Source organism: Dermacentor variabilis, chromosome 2 (assembly GCF_050947875.1).
Source record: "Dermacentor variabilis isolate Ectoservices chromosome 2, ASM5094787v1, whole genome shotgun sequence".
Lineage (NCBI taxonomy): Eukaryota > Metazoa > Arthropoda > Arachnida > Ixodida > Ixodidae > Dermacentor > Dermacentor variabilis.
In genome coordinates this window covers 42,867,326-42,884,423 of record NC_134569.1, presented here as the reverse complement: position 1 = coordinate 42,884,423, position 17,098 = coordinate 42,867,326, and the positions used below count along the sequence as shown (strand labels likewise).

Sequence of the window (17,098 nt, the reverse complement as noted above, 5' to 3'; positions counted from 1 at the left end):
CATAAAACGCGACTGAAACAATGAAAAACCATCCATAAGCATGGTCTGCGCAGGTTGAAAGGCAGTGCAGATCGAGGCTGCAGTAAGCATTTCATTTAGACGCCGTTGCGTTGCCCAGCGTGTTCGCGCTACAAAGATCGCGCGGGTCAGACGGGTGATGCAATACGGCCGCTCAAGTGTTACTACCGCCACACACGGGTGAGCGACGCAACCTTGCGTCATCACAAGAGGCGAACACAACGAGCAGCGCCAGGACGCCTTCGGGCGCACCCTAACTTGGTCGGACGCTTGAGGGTCGACAACAACCTCCCTACCCGAGATAAAGCAGACAAATATACCCGGACAAAATCTACCACCGACTCCCAAGACAACCTCAACGCGAGGACCCTCGCGCGCATGCAGAGGCCCGTCCTTGTCACACGAGTCCTTCGTCTCGGAATCTTCAAGGCGACGTGCCTCGGAGCTTTGCGGGAGCTGGCGCGCGACGCTTAGCGAAATGAAAAGCGATCGACGAAGAGAAGGAGGAGCGTAGCCAGGTCGCAAAAGGTCCCTGGAAATCTGGCCGGACGGCCAGTGCTGGAGAGACGGAACGGGTTTCCCCCGCTTTCTTTTTCCTTCTTTATTTTTCTTTCCGATTACTCGCGAGAAAGCTCGATTGGAAGGAGTGAAAAGAAAGCACCGCGCAAGCGTGACAGAAATAAAATAAATGAAGCGAGCATTCGAAGAGACAAGGCGAAAGCAGCTCAGCGAGCTTTTGTCGGCGCCGCAGACGTCCTCAACTGCCTGACGGCCCCATCGAGCACCGGCGAGCCACCTTCAGTGCCCCGGCTCTTTCTTTTTCCTTCTTTCTTCAGAGTTGCTTATTATTTTTTCACGTGTTGCATGGGTTGCCACACGGTATAATGAGAGAATGAATTTAAAGCGTACGGGCCACTTTTACTCAGGCGACACAAGGGTGCCTCACATAAAACCGTGTAGCCCGGCCGTCAGCCATATCGTTCATATACTTCTGTTATGCTCGTCATGCGGTTCGTAGCTCAACAGCACCGACTGCTTTCTCGCGGCTACTCCTCGTCACGGGGCGTAACCAAAGTGCGCATCCGCTGCGGAACACTTAACTCGGTCATTCGACATATGACCTTCGCAATTTGTACACTCTATCTTTCAAATGAGGACAGATTCAAGTGGCCGACCCAACCAGAAACTCGCTCCATCAATGAGTGACGAAAAAAAAATTATATTAGATAACAAAAAGACAAAGAAAATACGAAATGCTCTTCGGATAAAAGCGCGACTGGAAGAACTTGCGATGGCACGATCAGGTTCGCTTGCACAGAAGATAAAGCGCCTGTATGTTCGCTGCAGCGCTATGCAGCGCGGTACTGTGGCGCCTTCTAGCATGTGGTCGCTGAATGACGGCTGTTGCTTCCGAAATTTAGGTGCCAATCTTTGTGCCTTTGCCCGCATTTGCTTTTTCTTTTGAACTGTTTTCATGATTAGACATATGACACCACAGAGGCTTCAGAAAAGGTGACGCGAACCAGCGCGAACGCTAAGTATCTTTTTTGTCACAAGCATAAATTTTCGTGGTTGCAGATCTTGGAGGGAGATATATAATATGACGTACAAGAGGCATCAAACGAGAACCTTAACGGTTAAGTTCAAACAATAACTCGCTACTGAGAGTAAAGGAAGCAGGCTGTGCCACTGTGTTGCATAAAAGACGATGTTCCGGGACATATACTCTATAAAGCGGCGGCAGCTCCAGCCGCTGCCCCGCTGACGATGATAAGGTACATATGGTGAGGACGGCACCACGGGCGGGAGGACGCGAACGACAAAACGAGCTCCGGTCATCGGAGGAGCTGGACGTCGGAACCGTAGCACGGCTCGCCGCTAAGCCTTCTGATGCCACCGCCGGGCGGCCATCACGTCGTCCCGCACTACACCACCATCACGGACATGAAATCGCCACTGCTTCTACACAAGGCAAATGCACTTCGTACAAGAAAGGAAATGCACAGTACTTGTTCACATCGGAAACGTTCCGTGAAACAACATATTCGAAGAAAAGGCGGAAAACAGAGGCGCAGAAGAACAAGAAAACGTCGCTTGAGAGCTACTGGCAATCAAAGAGTCAAGAACGAGGAATGAGCAGAAGCTACAAACGAGAAAGACAGACAAAAGAGTGCCTCCGTGACAGCGCGAACGCCCAAATCGTAGCAGGAAATACGCGGTGAGTAAAAGAAAGACAAAGAAACCAAGACAATCAAGGCTGACACTTCATCAAGCAAGCCTTTATAGAATCGCCAAGGCAACACCCGCAAGAAGTGTAGCCGTCCTATATGCGCGACATTTCCCTGTATAAAGTGCTCGTAAGATCATTAGCGCGTCTTGAAGAGGTAAGCACCTCATACCCGTTTAATCAGAGCGAGATCATCAGCGTACGTCCAGAATAGGGATGAACGATGCCCTGTTTCCCAGACGAGCACCTTGGCGCTGCACCGCCGCACAAACAATGCCACGTCAAACAATGCCACGTCAATAAATACGAAGTAAAATAAGTCCCATTCTACCGTACTACAAATGCTGCAGTACCAAATAAACAACGTCCATAAGGAACGAAATACTATCCGAAAAGTGCTTTACTTGTGGACATATATGCCCGCACTTGGTGACATCGCAACTGCCTTGGTAACACCGCATCAGACCCTGAACATTACGCCACTCGGCCGGTGCGCACACGCCTTCCCAATCTGGCACCGACCATATCACATCTATAGGCTGAGCAAGCCACACAGCTTTCGCTACTGCGACCACGGATTCCAAGCCGCTTGGAGACTCCACGGCTATAAACGACTAATCAGAGCATGTTGTTGGTTCTGACCAAGTACAGAGACCAATCGAAACACTGATTCCGTGAAACCACGCAAGCTGTCGCTCAAGTTTCTGCGCAACGCGGAACGACGCCGAATGTGGGGCTCGGTGTGGGCTCCTCTCTTTCACTCCATATGTATACGACGCCCGCGCCGAAATTGGAGGCTGAATTGCGTCGCGTGTGGTTGCCACTTGAGAGCGGCAAGCGCGTGGAACGCGTTTCGTCCGGGATTACGAGAAGTCACTACTGAGAGGCGCGTAAGAAACGCGCCTTTTAATCGCCGTGACCAAATACGCGTTCCGCGTCCGGCGATGACGTCGCGGCTGCCGACAACAGCGCTCCCCGATCGGATAGCCATCAGGGCCTCGTGTCGTGCGCGCTCTCCCGCTTCCGGCGCGGAAGGCGCGCGCACGGACGTCCGCGCAACGCCACGAACACGGGGCGCCGCCAACGGAGCGCAACGTCGACCGTTATGGCGTCATTCTCGTGACAGCCCCGCACACGCGAGGCGAGCGAGGAACAGGTGGCGACCGCGATCGGAAATTGGACGAGAATGGCGGACAACGAATGAAGGGCGAGAAGTACGTGCTGCGAGAACGCAGACTCCCCCCCCCCCCCCCCCTCCCCGGTTCGGCCACGCGATGGCCGCCGATTATAAGGGCCGTCCACGTGCCAAACACGCAACAAGGCGCCGGGATACAGCGTGGGGAGAGACAGATTGCCTCCACATCACTGAAGCGCGACGAGGCGCTTTTTTGCTCGCGCGAACCGTGCGTGTTGCGCGGGATACGGATGAGACCGCAGCCCCGGATTACAGCAAGCTTCGTCATACTTCCGCGAAGTAAAACACTAGCAGAACCTTCAACGCGCGATGCGAGAATCCATGCAACCATACTCAGAAATGAGGATAATATCGAAGGGAGAAATGGAGCGCGCTGAAGTATGACCATCCGGACCAAAAGAACCTGCGCATATAAAATAACACCCACCGGTTAATTGTATATTTTTGTATATTTTGCAATGTATATTTTAAATACGAGGAAATGAGGCTCGAGATGCCTCATTTCACCGTCGCACCGGACAAATTCAAACGACGATCGTGCGTGCCTCTCATGCGTCGTCCTGGGTTATACATATTATTCGAATATACTGCGTCGACTTGAGAACCTGTACTTGAATGCCTGTTTTCGTGACGGTCATCGCCGCCATGATTAGCATTCACACTTATTCAAAGAGCCAACGCAGCATGAACAGAGAGCGGCGATATTTCCCCAATCTGAATCTACATATGCAACGCTAAGCACCAAAAAGAAAGAAAAAAAGTTGGAACGATATTGCTTTTTTTTTTTTCACCTTATACTTTTGTGAGCGTTCAGTTATATGTATACAAGGCCTGTGTGAAACGTATCCGACCGCGCTCCTGACAAAATCGAAGCGTCGCCTGATGTTTTCGCCGTCCTAATCCCGTTCAGTGTACCCCAGTTCCCTCCTGCTTCCACACACCGAGTCCCACGCTCTTTCCACTTCTCGAAACAGTCCTGGAACCCTTCCACGGGAGGTGCTGCTATAGGGCAGCCGTGGCGTTTCACTTCATGTCCTCTAGGTTTCGAAAATTCGCCACTTTCAGGTGCCTTTAGATTTTTGTGAATAGCCAGAAGTCGCGCGCAGTGGCTATAAGGAGTCGACCGAACCATTGAAACACTGTGCCGCGCCAAAATAAAAGAATCATTTGAGCCGCACGAACGAGGCTGCTATCCTGGTGCAATTGCCCTGCCTGAGCAGGGCTTCATAAACGTACCGTCATCACAAACGCTGTTCGGATATTCTGAATTGCTTCTGCTTGGCTATTATCAAGATTTGCACATACATTTATGCAGTGTCTTTGTTAAATTGGCTCTGTCCCTTTCGCTCACTCGAAATCGCGCTGGCAAGAGACGACAGTACTCAAAACGACTGCTCCATCCAGTGAACAGGCGGCGCCACTGAGCAGCAGCGGATGGATGGATGGATGGATGTTATGAGCGTCCCCTTTGGAACGGGGCGGTGGGTCGCGCCACCAAGATTATACCAACGCTCTTAAATTCTAGTAACGTTGGATTATACTATTATACTGCCTAATGCCCTACCTAGGTTAAATAAAGAAAAAAAAACACGATGAACTCCCACAACCAAATTTTCTGACCCCCTATTGTGAACTTTGCTTTTGTACGTCTCCGTTTTTTGTCGTTTCCCTACTTCCATCAATCTTCCAATCACCTCTTAATAATCTGTATTGCGGACATGTTTACTTTTTCCCTGCTCTCGCTGAACCCAAGGGCTTCAAGGAGGCCAGTGTTGCCTAAGTCGACCGCTGGGCAGATGTCTTCACATTTTAATAAAACACTCTCCATCGTTTCCCTAGCTTTACCGCAGCAAGCACATGCTTCTTCTTCCTGCTTATATCTCGCTTTATAGGTGCGTGTTCTAAGGCATCCTGATTTCGCTTCGAAAAGTAATGAGCTCCCCTTTGAGTTATCATAAATTGTTTCTTTCCTGATTTCGTTTTTTCCTCTTAAGTAGTTACTAATGCCAGGTTTCTTTTCCATTGCCGCCACCCATGAGATTATTTCAGCCTCTCCGACTTTCCGCTTGACGTTATTTGTTGCTGTGTTGCTCACCCTACAGGCTGCATACTTGCTGGTAAGCTTCTGCCGCGCTGCTCAGCGCCGCCTGTGGCGAGCAGCGCGACACTGGGAAGGTGGAAAGAGCGCGAAATTTAAACTACGTGCACATATCGCCGAACACCGCACGTATATCCACGATTCGCCGTTTTTTGTGTACATGAAGGTGCAAGCGTGGTCCTTGGTGATGTCGCAAATACTTTTTGCGGGTTTAGGCATATTAAAGGAATAAGAGCACAATTTCATACTGCTGCGTTAACCAGCGGAGAAAAGCTGTACGCTATTTCACGTTCTCTCCATGAAAGAAGTGGCCGGCCTGGACGTTCACGCCAAGTGACGTTCTTTGCAGGGAAAACAACTTTGCGAGTTTATCTTGCACGTTAGCAAAGCCTACTGTGACACTAACATTGAAGTCACTAAATTGGCACTCTGAAAACGTTGCGCTTCTAATAGGTTGACTAATTTTTAATCGACACCTCGCTGTTGGCGATGCATGCCTCATTGCGCTCCGGCGCGTTGTAAACCACGGCCTATCATTTGATGCCCATGTCACACTGTTACCTTAGATCGCCATACAGTTCGATGTGGACTGGTTACAGCTGCACGGTCACACTGGATCGCGATTTTGCTCGATACGCATTCAGTCGATCGCAGTCCGCGCATCGAGTAGTTCGAGTTTCACAATCGCGATCGTAGGCTGACGAAATGATTAGAGTATATCCTGGTTGATTCGTTTGGGACCCATTCCGAGCCATCTGCAGCTGAAAAATTAGATTTGTTAACCACGAGATCAGAACTTATATGACGCGAATGTTCGTTTTTCATCATGTATAATGATCGAGGTTCATTATGCACTTTTAACAAGGTCTGATTTTGCTTGCGAATTCATTTCTTGCATATGCGCTTTGCTTTTGCAAGGCGATATCGCAAACGTAAAGTCGCAAGAAAAATCCCACCATGTGAAACTGCGGCTCTGACGCCAGCAGCCGAAACGAGTATCGTCTATGAATTAACGCTCGCCAGCATAAAATAAGCTTCCTCGGCATAAAATATTCCTCATCACACACGCCAGTGTTATCCTGATCATACCAAATGCTAAGGCACAGCCAACAGCAGTCGTCAAATCAGCACAGTCATGACAAATGTACTTTAAATGTTGAGCAGCTGACCCGGCCATGACTGCTGGCGTCGCGCAAGCTGCGAAACGCGCACGTGTCTGTAGCACGATTTACAAAACAAACCCTTCTGACAAATATGATGACAGAAGCTGACTCATTTAACTACCTTCACAGCTGCGATCCATTTCTTTCGCCGTTCTAGTTCGTAAGGCCTGCCAGGAAACATGAACCAATTTAACCCGGGCTGGCCTTCGTGGCTGTGAGTTTTACGCAGCAGTATCGCCAGTTCTACTTGTTCCTTTTCGGACCTCTGTAATTTCGACGCTTTTCCATGAAGCGTAGGCTCTTGAACTGTCGCAAAACGTATCCAAAAAAAAAAAAAAAAAGCGGGGGGAGGGCTAATTATCATAGCAAAACGGCCCCAACAGTGGCCGCTACGAAGTGCAGCGCGCCTGAAGCAACTGGCCTCGAGCTCCACCACTGGAAAAGCTGGCGCCACCGTCGGCGTGACGTGCTATTATGGATCACGTGGACATAGCGGCCGCGTGGGCTGCTTCGAGAGCGCCGAAGCGAGCTGAAAACGAGAGTTTAAATTCCCTCGTACGCTGCGGTCTTCATATAGTGGCGAGATTTTCCCGCTTCGAGTGTCTCCTTTACAACGCTTGAAAGCACTAGAATAGGTAGTGGCTGCCTTTGAAGGCGCGCAACATGGTAGGCTACTGCTCGGTGCCGCAGTGCCGGACGTATACGCAACGGAGCCCGGTGTCAGCCTTATTCACACGTAGCCGCAGGACAAGAAGCTGCGTGAAGGTTGGCTCAGGAAACATAATACCGGCAAACAGTCATCGGCTACAACTCGGGTATGCAGCAAGTACAGACGCGAGGAAGATTTCCGCTACGGCGCCGGGTCTGCGATGTTCGGAAAACGCGCGCTGAGACGCTCGTCCGAGTCCGCTGCCCGACTAATGTCATGACGGTTTGGTATATGAAACTGTCGATGCTATAGATACTGGCAAGTTCACTGGAATGGAAAGGGAGCGGTAAGACGCACATTAAAAAAAAGGCATGGCACATGGTCATGTTTGCACGTGTTATGAATTAATGCACTGGATTACAAAAAAGAAGCAGCGGGAATCGCACGCTGAGAACACCGATAAACATACAGTGCGACGCAACTCGAGAAATAATATGGAAACGTCCAAGAATTTAGACGAAAAAAAAGATTGAATCGTCGCGACGGCACATCACAGTCCCCGTTGTTAGGGTTGGCGTCTGACACCACGTGGCGGAGAGGTCATTCACCCGACCTTCTCTGAACCGGAGCCCACGTGCACAGGAGGGGTCATTCACCCGACCTTCTCTGAACCGGAGCCCACGTGCACCGGAGGGGTCATTCACCAGACCTTCTCTGAACCGGAGCCCACGTGCACCGAAGGGGTCATTCACCCAACCTTCTCTGAACCGGAGCCCACGTCACCGGAGGGGTCATTCACCCGACCTTCTCCCCGGATTCGTCGATGAGAGGATCGACCTCTCCTCCCCATGCTTGGTATTGCAGGAGGAGGGGCCCTCTCTCCGTGTCTGTCACGTGTCATCGATGGAAGCAAGATCCCGCCCACACTTGTAGAGAGCTATTTAAGGGGCTCCGAAATGTACTTTGATATACTTCTTACTTGAGACTTCATGCTTTCCTTATTTTCTTTCAACTACCTCTGAATAAACAGTGCAAGCTTCGCACTAGCAAATCGTCTCGCCCCTGCTTGGTCGCCATGATCTACCTGATGCCTGCAGCCCGCCGACAACGCCATGCTACCCAATAAGTAATGTCGGTCGAGCTTCGTTAGGCAGGCGTCGCTACTTCTCGGCAGCAGTACGGTACGCTACCCTGGAGTACGCAACACCGTAGGCGTCGAAGTCTCTACAATGAAATTATTTTGAACAGCTCTGATAGCACCCACGCAAGAATGGTTACTTGTATACTGTCAAATGCTCATATTCTGCGGCCTAAAGCTCATGGCACAGTGCGAAAACGCGCTCACAGCGAAAGCAAAACATTGTTCGCGGACATGCATGCAGACGCGCAGTCGGTCGCTGCGAACCCGTGCGATCGCTGCATTGAGGCTTCATTCTGTTATGCCCCATTTGGTTATACAGACAGCCCACTCTAACAACATATTTCACATAGTTTACTCTCAGCGTTTGGCTACCTTTCACGCAAGAAGCCGGTTCGAAGGACTCCATCGCGGCGACCGCGCGCAGTGGCGTTCACTGTACGTATTCGGTAAAGAGATAGCGTCTGTAAACGATTCTGTGCTTTCAGTTTGCCCAAGATTATTATTTAGACAGTAAAAAACTTCTCTCGTTTCGAAAGTACTTACAGTAACGTCCGGGAGAGCTCGCGCGTGGTGTTTTCAGTGAGCGCTGATAGCAAAACCTATGAGGAGCGCGCCGCGTGATCACTCATACTACGCCAGCGAGCCGCTTCCGATAGATGGCGACTCCGTAACTCCTCGCCGCCAATACGCGTAGAGCCGGCCGAGCTACCTTCCCAGTACTGTCGCATCGCTGCGGCAGGTGACGCCAGAGTAGCCGCAATCTCGACTGTACGGAGCCTATACACAACCGCACACGCAACTCAAGAACACGCCACCTGCAGGCTAAAGGCACCACGGGCCCTCCTCCCACATCGCACAGCTAGTTTGGGGAACATGCGCCCAAGCCACCGTTCCCTAAAAAATAAGCGAGGCCGCGTACTTTTCAGACAGACCTTGTATAATGGAGCATAATCGGCCAAGAAAAAGCTGCAGAGAACGGGAGCGAAGATCACAAATGTGTTTTACGTATTTCTTTTTTTTTTTAGTTTACGCACAACCAATCCAGACAATAGGTTTTGGCCTAAACGTTGCAAACACTATTCAAACAAACCAACGGCCTCTCATATGCGTATGCTTACATTCTTGGGTACCGAGTACATATTCAATCAAGAAGCATGATAGGCGCTCACCCACCTCTCCACGAAATTAGGGCGGTGTGCGTGTCTGGTTATATAGAAGAAAGGACACTGAATAACGACGTATCACAGCGTAACTATCGATACTCCCCAAAGCTGGCACACGACAAAGAACACCAGGGAATTTAAACTATATATGGCTTTTAGGCGCAAATGCATTGCTTTGTTACGACTGCATTAGGTGGCTTCGATAAGCAGCGAACACAAGCGATTCTCGATCGCCGAGGATTAAAAGATTGGCAGGAAGCTAGCTGGCTGAGCCAGCACATTAGACAGATGAAAATGCTCGGGCGACCACGGCCAGGAAGGAGCTCAATAGAAAGAACTGGGGCACAAATGGCCTTCCGGAAATATATCTAGTGCCCAGGATACAGACAGCGGAAGGGCCAAAACGAAAGTATACAGCGCTGGACAGTCAGCGACGATGCGCTCTCTAAAGCGCGATAAACAGTAGAAGGCCGTCTCTAATCGGGCCCCGCCGTCTAGCTTCTTAAACGATGCCAGCGCAGGCTAGACCGTTTCCTGGCCGCCCGCTTTTTAAATAGTCAGCAACGCGCATTTCAATGGTCGAAAAAGCGGGCGACGCCTCTACAACAGACACAGACAACGCATGAAGGGCGACGACGTCGCGGTGGAATTCCGCGAAGGCTCGCCGGAAAGAGAGGAAGGAATTGTACAACATGAGAGTGCTGTCCACGAGAAAAACAAAAATTGTGGTCAGGAGCCGCGGAGCCGTCGGAGATTCTTCCAAGTTTTCAGCAGCGCAGACGGGAGAGTGTAAACGGAGAGAAAGGAGGAGACGCGGCTGCCGCCTCTCCGCCGCTGCTACACTCGCCGGCGAGACAACAATAAGCGCCCGACACAGCGAAACCAACGCAATCAGATAGAAAAGACAAGGACGGACGCCCATCCGACCTGCCGCGCGGAGCACATCTGGCGCGTGGTGCGGCAGTATGCGGACAGCTGCGGCGGCGGCGGCGGCGACAGCAAACCGCAAGAAATCGCAACTCCGTCCAGATGTTACAATACTGTAAACTGTATCTATAAGAGTGTCTTGCAGCGAAGTCGAGTTCCACGACACATGCCGCGTAGTTTAACCGCTTCAACTAAAGTAAAGGAGTGAAAGCGCTGCTGGAACCGAACCACGCAACAGCGCAAGAAAGTGGCGGTCTATACGAAAATATCATATCTAATAGGACTTTCTCTTTATTCTTTTTTTCTCTCTCATTTCGGCATCTCTTCGCTCGTATGCGTCCCCTTCGCAAGAACAATGCTTGCTCAAAATTGCGTGTCGTAGTTCTCGCCTACCGATGTATGTAGGGTTAAAATGTTTTTCGGTCATGTGGATGGTAGCGGGTTGTAGCAAGAGGCTGGCTGAGTCTGGCGATCAAGGTCTGCAACTGCTCCGCCCGGCAGGCACTGCGGTATTTCACCACATGTCCGTCAAACTACTCTCTTAAGGATGCAATAAAACGTGAAGCTTCTTTGCGGGCTTTAACTGTTCCTTTTGGGAACACAAGGTGCTGCAGGCACGCATGTGAAAGGTTGTTCATCTGCGGGTTCCTCAGCAGAGCGCCCCTTTCTCGCGACCACAAAATAGTGCCACGTATTTATTAGATGCAGACATTTATGGTATTTAGACGCTGAGAATATAGGACTAGGTAAAACGTGCTAAGGCGTAACCAGGCCACCTTTTGCATGTTCCTACCGTTCACTAAGCGGCTTTCGTCGTACGTTTTCGTTTCATTATTTTTTTTTTTGTCGCACACTTATCGTCTTTCTCAGTACAACTGACGCGGGAAGCAAAGTCATCGTCCCTTCCCAATGTCGTTGATTCACATCGTCTCCGCCACATAAACGTTTTCGGAGACGACGACCCCAGCTTGGGAAGTCTAGCCGGCCAACCGATCGACACCTATAGGTCCCTCGCAATTTACGGGGTCGCGGCAATATTGCTGCCACTCGATTTCTCAGCAAACGTGTTAACTCCACAAGAATTTGCTAGCTATATCACCGAGCCTCGCAGAGCTCTCCCAAAGGCCGCACGTTCGACCGGGCAATATCAGCCAACTTTCTTTCCTTGAACACGGAAACATATGCTCTTCCTTTTTTCAGCGTTAGGCCGAAGACCCGTACACAGGACAATAAGACACGTTTCGAACTAATTGTTCCTCCGAAGTAAGGATCGCAACTGCCGCTGCGTGTGAGCGCCCACGTATACTCCGTTATAGCAACATACGTATTTGCGCTACCACGCATTCGGCAGCGCTCGCGCAACGGAGGCGAGCGGACTACCTCCCCTCCGGGCGGCCGCGGTACGTACGCCCCGCCGGACTGGTCTGATCCACATCGCGAGCGCGACCGAGGCCAGTGACGGCGGCACACAGCGAGCGGGCGTGCATTTCGCTTCACCCCTACCTTCCCTCATCCTTATACGAATGGCAGCGGCAGACACTTCCTATCAATACGGCGGCATGGAGAAAAAGAAAAACGCACACACACACACAAACAGAAAAGGAAGAAAATAAACAGGGTCAGCGCCGGCGAAAGGCAACGTGTTGCAAGCGGCAATGCACTGCTGCGCACTCCCGTGCAGAGGAAGGCAGCCGCTCGCTACGTAGCCAGCAGGAGGAGGACAGAGTCATCCTCTCCCTGCCTTCGTGGCCAGACCGCGCAGTCGCTCTGGAAGAGAACAAGTTGAACGGAGAAAACACATGACCCAAATCCTATGCGTGCGCAGCGCACGCGCAGTCCTCGCCTTCGAGCTGCTTCGCCCCGCTCGGCTGCTGGCATTCCTGCCCCCCCCCCCCCCCTAGCTTCTTCGGTTTTGTTCGTTTTCCTCGATCGCGGCAGTGAAAGCCAGCCGGCAGCCGTCGACTGGTTTCACCTGTTTGCTATCTGACCGCGGCGGCGGGAGACAGCCGGCGCACTACTCCTTGCACGGCTGCGGTTCCTCGGACGGGCGGGACAGGAAGGCACGAAGGTAACAGCAGAAGCGCAGGAACTCAGGTTATGCTACAGACGACAGAGAGCAGTTGGCCGAACCAAGCGTAGCAAGCAGTGTAAGCGAACGCCGTAGTGCAACCCACACGCACCCAGGGCCTGCCTCGAATAGAGGGACGGAGTCCTGTCAATCGGTTAGCTAATAAACCCGCGCTAGAACTATCCCCAACAGTGATCAATCAATAATGCGTCCCCAGTGCCCCCTCTTTTTAAGTGAGGCCACAGTTAACATCACGTGTAGTCTCAGAGATCGGAAGCCGTGTACCAAAGAGCTAGATTAACCCGGAGCCCAGCGTTAACAAAGCTGCAGCTGGCGAGGTAACACGTTGACGTCGTTGTGTTCTTCATTGTGTCGGCCTCGACGTCATAAAAAAAAAAAAAAGAAAAGAAAAGAGAGCGAGAACTCAGTGCTCTTCCACTCCGCGAAGAAGGTTGACCAGCGAAGCTGTGCATGTGGACGCTTTAATGGCGAACTGCACCCTCGCCGCGGGTCGGCCCGGCATTGCACAAGCTTCGGGATCGGCCCACGTATGGGGAGTGCTTAACGCCTGCTTGACCTCCGCCGGGGGTCGGCCTGGCATTGCACTATCTTCGGGATCGGCCCACGTGTGGGGAGTTTTGTGTCTACACACGGACACGATCCGGGGGGGACTAGCCCTTAACAGCTTAGCTGTAAAGTTGGTTACGCCTTTGTTTCCTTAATTAAACAATTAATGACGCCGACGAACGCGGGAGCACTGTCCCGAGCGCGTTCGCACGGTAGCGCCGAAGAGGGCGCCAACGAGCCAGCTGTGGAAGATGACGCGACGCTGGAGCTAATCCTGATGATGATAGTTTTGCGTTAGCACACGGACCCAATCCTGGGGAAAGTAGCCCTTAACGGCTTCGTTGTAAAATTAACATGTCGAGACTTAGAACTTAGCGAAGCAGCTCGCCGGCGACGTCACGGATTCTGATGTTTTTTCTTTATATATATATATATATATATATATATATATATATATATATATATATATATATATGGACTACATTGCAGTGTACAGAGCGAAAGACAATTTTTGCAGAACCGTTACCGCGCCAAAGTCACACTGATGACGTAACACTGCCGTCAAGAAAGTTCTGCCCTCGTTTTCTCTTTTAGCGTTCAACCGCGTAAAACTACGTTAAAGGGACACTAAAGGTTACTATTAAGTCAACGTGGACTGTTGAAATACCATCCCAGAAACCTCGAAACGCTTGTTTCGTGCCAAGGAGAGACTTATTTTAAGAGAAAATGCGTTCTGAAGCGTCCGCGTACCTCTAGCGCAGTTCAAATCGCCCGCCCTCCGATCGAGGAGAACTGACATCATGGTCTCATAGTGACGTTGCGCCATCGGTGAGTAGAACGGCGTCCGCAGACGGCGCTACGGCTTTTCTGCGCAAAACGCGAACGCGCGGCCAGAAACAGAGCCAAGACAGAGCCGACAGCAGAGCGAAAGCGGGAGTGTGGTGGCTAGCGGAAGGAGAAACGAATTACCTCCCACGTTACGTCCCACGGCACACGGAGAGTCCGTTTTCGTTAAACTATAGGCTGCAGCGAGCTCGCAGCGTGGTCGGCGTGGTCTATGAGAAGCGACGAGCCTTTTCGCACTCGCAACAGGGCATAAAAATGTGCGAATCGACGCAAAACTCGGCCTAGAAACGTGCTTCGCCACAGCCAGGGCTCAATACGACCCAAGCTGGCACGACCCAGATGTCGTTTCCCGCACCGCCACCAGGCGCCGCTATTATACCTCACACTCCAGCGCAAGACGCCCATAAGCTGGTACTTCATTCTATGACGCTAACTTCGACGCTCGTCGCAATAAACCCTGACACCGACAGATTGGCTCGCGATGGTGGGCTCAACTTCAGCAATTTGAGCACCGACGAGCGCGACCTGCTTCTGAGGGCTCGCACTGCCGGCGTCGTTGCGTACTACGACGGCGGCCTCGACACCGGCTCTCCGGAGCGGGAAAGCAACGAGGGCTTCCCACGACATCACATGGACGTGGCATTCTCGCTGCTTGTTCCAAATGAAAGTTTCGCGAGCAGAACCCTCACAGCACGACGCGATAACGAAACTACTGAAACTCCAAAGCGTGCGCGGCGCAGAGTCGAGCGAAAACGAAACCTTTCGAACACCCATATTACTGAAGGGTAACGTCAAAATGTTATTTTTTCCTAGAATCGAATAGACGTAGACAAGTAGCATTTTTTCCGGCTTATAATCGAATGAAATGATATTTTTAATACGAGTACTTGAGTATTAGTAACACAAATTATGAGGAGACCTTTCGTCATCGGGCTAGTACCGGAATGTCGCTGGGGGGTCTCAAATCGTGTCATGCATTTACCTCAATTTCTCGGTTACTAAAGCTCTGTTCGCGATTATATTGACGCCTTAGACGTTCTAGAACATTGCTCTACCACTTTAACTTGAGTTTCTGGTAACCTTTAGTGTCCCTTTAACGAAAACAGAGATGCGAAGGAATGCTTTATCAGCCTAGATGTGTTTCTCTTTAGCGTCCCCTTAAAGAGGGCACCACTAGCGGTCATCCCGAGCGTCTGCCGCAGGACGGCAAAGGAGACTGCGAGTGACAACCTGCCATGCTGGTCCGCCAACCATCAGTGCAGCTTCTTCCCCGGCTCGCTCGTATGGACCGCGTCTTCCTTTCTCGCTCTATCCCCTTTCCCTCTCTTGCCGCGGAATCTCACTCACGAAGAAGGGCGAGCTGACCTCGATGGAAGCGAGCGTTGTTGCACAACCCGAGCGGTCCTCGGTTCGTCACTACACTTCGGCGGGTTCTGACAATAAACGTGTCGCAGAGCCATCGACGCCAATACCACTCCTCCCCCGTCGTTACCCTACACGCAGCGCTTCTGCGAGCATTGAGGGAAAGCGGAAATTACCACACACACACACACACACACACACACACACACACACACACACACACACACACACACACACACGCACACACACGCACACACAGACGCACGCACGCACACGCACGCACGCACGAAGTAACACCACGAGAAAGTTAACCTATACCAAGCCAAGCCAAGCCGAGAGGAGGTCGGCCGCGTCGCAGTAAAGTGGCCAACATTCGTAAATCTAACAAGCAGCGGCGCTGCAAAGTACCGCAATGGGAGCGCGGTAAACGAGAGCGAACTCCGCCGGGTGGAAGTCGCGGACGCACACATTCGTCGGCCAGGATGTCGAGACGCAGTTGCACACAGCGAGGTAACGGATTATCCGACCGGAACCCTGCGATGGTTCTACTCCCAACTTAATTTCTCTGCGCGCGTATCGTCATCGATGCGAGCGAAGTACCCACCTACGTAATCACCAGTATCAGCAAGACGTGGTCTGAATGAAATAGACTAGAGAGAAAGGCAAAATAAATCGGCGAATTACACCAACACTGTGCCTGCTGCAGCAAGGCTCCCTAATAGTGCCAATTATATAAAGCGAGATCAGTGGGTCTCTTTCATTCAGTTCGGCTGTAAACAATGTTACGTCTCAACACCACAAAGGCGTTAATGGGACGTTTGCCACGAGTCAAACCACCACCAATCCATCAGCAGCCTATCCAGAGGTCAACGCAGCGTCGACACCGACTCTTGACGGGTCCCACAAAAGGCCATCACCACGCCATTACCTGGCAGCCTGAGCGAATGATGAAAAGGAGGGGAACAACGTCGACGACCTGGGAGCCGCAGGTTGCTTTCTTGCCACACATTCCAAACCAGTCTCTTCGGAGGCGGAGTTACTGCGGAGTGTTGCGAGCCCGGGCGTGGTATCGCAACGCAGTCGACGAGTCTGGCTTGCTGCAGGACAGTCTTGAGATTCCCTAGTCGACTCGCCTAGGGAGGACGACAGGATTAAAAGCGCAGACTTTTCGAGCCGCGAGATCAGAGGGTCCTTATGTGAACTCGGACGTTTAACTTGCTCCTGCATGGAGTGGGCTTCCGTAACTGGAGCCGTGTAACTAAGCAAATAAACCCTTTTCCTTCGATGTCTACAATCTGACGTAACAGTCGATGGGCTTGGTGGATACCACGCCCTGAACGCCAACCCTAGCCGCAAGAAACGAGAACAAGACCATAATAATAATAAGAAATACAAAAAAACCCTGACAGATATGGCTCACTAACGGCTATAGGCTATAGACATATGCAGGAATAGATAGATTTAGAATTGTGGACCCAAGACAATAGGTCCTCGAGCCGCGTTGTACAGGCTGCTCTTGAGTTTAGAGGATCAGCAGAGTTTGAGAACTGGGTCAAACGCGGACAGCGTTCGGTCGAGCGCTCGGGGCGCCGCAGTGCGTAAAATAAAAAGGTGCTCGAAAGCAAAGCAAAAAAAAAAAAAAAAAACACGCTTTCCGTACAGGTGAAAATGAGC

At 51.3% G+C, this 17,098-nt stretch overlaps 1 protein-coding gene across 2 annotated transcripts in view; it reads right to left on the bottom strand.

Moving 5' to 3' along the window:
- The window catches only part of LOC142571708 (uncharacterized), a 163,134-nt gene that overhangs the window by 60,429 nt on the left and 85,607 nt on the right, over positions 1–17,098 (bottom strand). The window lies entirely within an intron of this gene.